The 4125-nt window shown below is 39.2% G+C and overlaps 1 long non-coding RNA gene across 1 annotated transcript; it reads left to right on the top strand.

The window, feature by feature from the left end:
- The first annotated feature begins 556 nt into the window (after window positions 1-556).
- On the top strand, window positions 557-3079 carry LOC146954425 (uncharacterized). The gene is made up of 2 exons (XR_015032866.1): window positions 557-1106; window positions 2828-3079. It is a non-coding gene; the product is annotated as an uncharacterized LOC146954425 (long non-coding RNA).
- Window positions 3080-4125: the final 1046 nt, after the last annotated feature.

Here is a 4125-nt window from a genome sequence, read left to right on the forward strand (position 1 = left end):
AATGAAGGAGTTGCTTAAATGTCTATAAAATATATGTTCATGCATGCATATTATGTTGTTTGGAACCAAAGCATTTCCTACAATTAAAGTCGATGTTGGTCAGTGAGAGATTACACTTAATGTAATGTTTTCATTGTTAGAAACTAAACCTATTATGTTGCGTTGTGAGAGACTACACATTCAAATCATAGAGGGTTTGTAATATCCCGCCTGTCAGCATCGGTATATTACCAGTCAATCGTGCCAGAGGAATTAAATTATGGAAAAGTAAGTTACTGGAAAATATTTTATGACATGTCCGCATAATACGGATTAAGTATCAGTGTCGGATTTAAACACGTTCAAGGCAAGGGCATAATGGTAATTTCACGGAAAAGGATATTTATATGTTTTGGAACCAAAAATATCTTCATAATCCTTTTTCTTTCTCTCTCTAGGGTTGAAGTTGGGAACTTCTCTCCCTTCCATCTCTTCTTTCACGCCAACATCCTCTCCTTCTCTACATCATCCTTTTCAAATCTTCTTCCTCCCATGGCAAGCTTATAAAGTATGTCCCTCCATGAATATTATAAGTTAAGGGAAGCTTGTATTATGCTTGATTTCTTCCCTATCACCTCTCAAGAAGCTATAGTTTTGTTGGAATCTCTTTCTCTCTTCACCAATCTTTCATGACACTCCATCCTCACATGGTAAGTTCCCAACTTGTTCCTTTATGGTCACTTAAGATTAAGGAAGTGTGTATTGTGTTTGATTCTTCTATTTTCTCCTTTTGAAGAAGAGATTGGAAAACTAGGGTTTGATTTATGGTGAAGATGGTTTCTAAATTGGTACAAGGTATGGCCTCCACATGATCAAGGTAATAATATTAAGTTTGAGTGGATTAATATCTCTATCCTTCCTTACCAAGAATTCCTTTTGATTTCAAGTTTTGAATATGTGTTTGAGGGTAATGTTGGAGTATGGTTTTGAGCTTGGAATGGTGTCTTGGTTTGCAAGAAAAGGATGACAAGTTTGAATGGTTTGAGCAAGGAAGCAAAAAGGGAGAAAAGCTAGGATTTTGGCTTGAATGGGCTTGGACCTTTACGATGCTTCAAGAACATGTTTGGGTGAGTTCCATAGTTAGTTTTCCCACCATTTGGGAGTATGTTTATGACTTGTTAGATTATTATGAATAACATGAATATTTCTAGGGTTTTCAAGTGAAGGTTTAGTTGCCCTTTTCTTGCCATGCATGCAAAACATGTTATACTTACCGAATGAATGTTTTATAAGTTTCCAATGATCAATTATGTTTCAAAACACTTAGGGACACTTGATTTGAGGTTTTTGGGCTCAAAATATCATTTTTATGTGTTCTGGACTGTCCTAACTCGCCACGGCGAGCTAGAACTGCGAATGGGGGGTTTTGCTCGCCCCCAACTCGCAGCTGCGAGCTGCTGCTCGCCTCCCCAGCAAATCTACTCGCCTAGGCGAGTAAGACAGGGAGAAATCCCATTGTTTTGCTCGCTTTAGGCAGGCGTGGGGATTCGCGACGCAGTTTTCTCTGTGCTGTCTTTTAACGAATGTAAACCCCTCAAACCAAGGTCCTAAATGATGATCAAGGAAAGCAAGATTCTTATGTTAAAGAGGCAAGTATTATGCATGTTAGTAAGGCATGGTATACAAGAGAATCATGTTAGAAATCGGGTAGTAAGTTACTCATTAAGCAAGGGAAAACTAGAGCCTCGACATAGTTGTCGAGAACTAGCTAGTTAGCATGAATTCTTAGAATGTTAAGACGCAAAGTTATTCTCTTCGCACACGATTAAGAATAAGATAGCAAGCAAGTTAAGTTGTGGTTTGATTAGTTAATCTCTCCACTAAGTTTAAGCATGAACAAGTATAAGTTCACCGTTAATCGGATCGACTCAAGGGTCCGAGGTAATAAGCAAGTATGTATGTATAAGTTTATTTTATATGAACGACAAGACTATGACTAATATAAGTAGGTGGCATGTCTCTTGCTATCCACATCAGGGGGATACAAGAGGTTCTCGATCTAAGGGGAACGATTCAAGCCGTAAGGGACCCACATGTCACCGAAATAAGCAAGACGTAGGTGCTCGTGTCTCTTGTTATCCACGCTAGGGGGATACAAGAGGTTCTCGACCTAAGGGGAACGGTTTAAGCCGCAAGGGACCCGCACGACACCGAGGGAGTCCGATGTACGTACATCGGTCATGTATGGGATTGTACTCGGGGTTACTCCACCCGGGACTATCCGTAAAATGAACCAAGATAATTGTTTGTTCAACGCTAACATGATAATGAATGAACTTAGATACGTTTATGTATGATATGATTATGATTACGTTATGTTCATGAGTATGCAAGAGTGAATCCATGCAAGTTTATGATTAAGAATAAGAGCATTAGATGCTACATGACAAGTACAAGGCATGGATTAGAGTAACTAAAGAACATGATACCGATGACGATCTTAGGTTTCCCCTAATCGTCCGGTTTAGTATCGTGCCATGATTATGATATGGTTAGGCCTCGATACATAGAGTGTATTCTTGGCAATGCGGTTTTAGTTTCCCCCTTAACCGCCATGACACGTATAGGAAGTGAAGCCTATAACAAGTTAAGTTATGATTATGACGGCTCTAGTATGCACTACCGTCTAAGTATGCAAGTCCCCACACACGTATAATCAACCGCCAGGTTGTAAATTAGACACGCGGTGACCGTAGGTTTTCCCCCGTGGTTGCCTATAGCCTAGGATTAGGTGGGACTCACTGAGACAATATGTCTCATCCCAATCCTTATTTGTTTCAGATATCAGGATGGACGTAAAGGTAGTAGCCGGATGGATGTTTCAGCAAGAGCTCGTTCGTACCTGAAGCATGAAGAATATGGATCTCAAGGATGTATTTATTTTAAATAAGATATGATGTATTGTTATTGTACGAACGTGTTTTGTTGTATATAAATTCATTCGAAGTTTTTTTTTATGTTGTATATTTTAATGTATCCAATACTAAATTCAACGCACGTGCTAGACTTTCTAGATACGTCTAGTATGGGTGTTACATTTGGTATCAGAGCAGGTCGATTCAGACCGTGCCTTGGGTCATTAAATTACAACTAAGGTAGTGGGACCATTGGGTTCCGGGTAAATGTTCTAGTTGTTGTTGTTAGTTGAGCCTGATCAACTCAAATTAGCATTCAACGATTAGAATGGATGCCTGAGAGCTGAATAGGACCCAGGAGGAACGAAGTATGGGATGAAGTAGTTGATCGTGCCAAAAGGTGGCCGGTGAACTAATCAAGTGGAAGTGTGAATCCTCCGGGAATGTAAGGTATGTTAAGAAGGAATGTTCCGACAATGTCGGGTAAGATGATAGTAATACTTCATGTACCCGAAAGAGAAGAAGTTGGATATATGTATCTAACCATGACCGGAAGTTTCGGTAAGAGTTGTTGTTGGAACGGGTTTATGATATTTCGAAATGTCAGTACAAGACTACAAGGTAGTAAGAGGTCGACATATGTTGACGGAGTCAGCAGGCTCTCAGGAATAGCAATATGTAAATGAAGTTAAGAACATGAAGGTTTGTCAAGTTGCGTAAGTGGCAACGTAAAGAAGTAAGCTATTCGTAGTGGAGGAAATTAAGGATTCAAGAGAAAGTTTTATGTAATCAGGATTAAGGCATTGATTTCCGACGTGCCAAGAATTGTATCGAAAAGGGTGATGTTGCCATGCAAAAGTTATAGAATGTTTTACGATGCTAGGAATGAATGATGTGCATTGGTTACTTGAAAAAAAAAATATAGTTGGAGAAACTCATCCATAGCGAACTTGGAACGAAATTTTCCATTTTTATGAAATTTACCCGTTCGTTCCAAAGGTTTGCAACGACTATTGGTGAGATGTCCTCACAATAATCTTTTATGTGATGAAAATCTTTTATGACATCAAGTAACGAATGCATATCATCTTCTAAGATTTTCAAGGAAAAAGACATAGGCAACGATCAACGAAATCGATATGGTTTAGGGTAGCTTTGGAAGTTAATGTGTCAAGAGTCAAGAAAGAGCTCAGACCAAGAGATTGGAAGTTCCGGCATTGATACGGAAGTC

This window comes from Medicago sativa, chromosome 1, assembly GCF_051527215.1.
Source record: "Medicago sativa cultivar Bolivia chromosome 1, Bolivia_mono, whole genome shotgun sequence".
Lineage (NCBI taxonomy): Eukaryota > Viridiplantae > Streptophyta > Magnoliopsida > Fabales > Fabaceae > Medicago > Medicago sativa.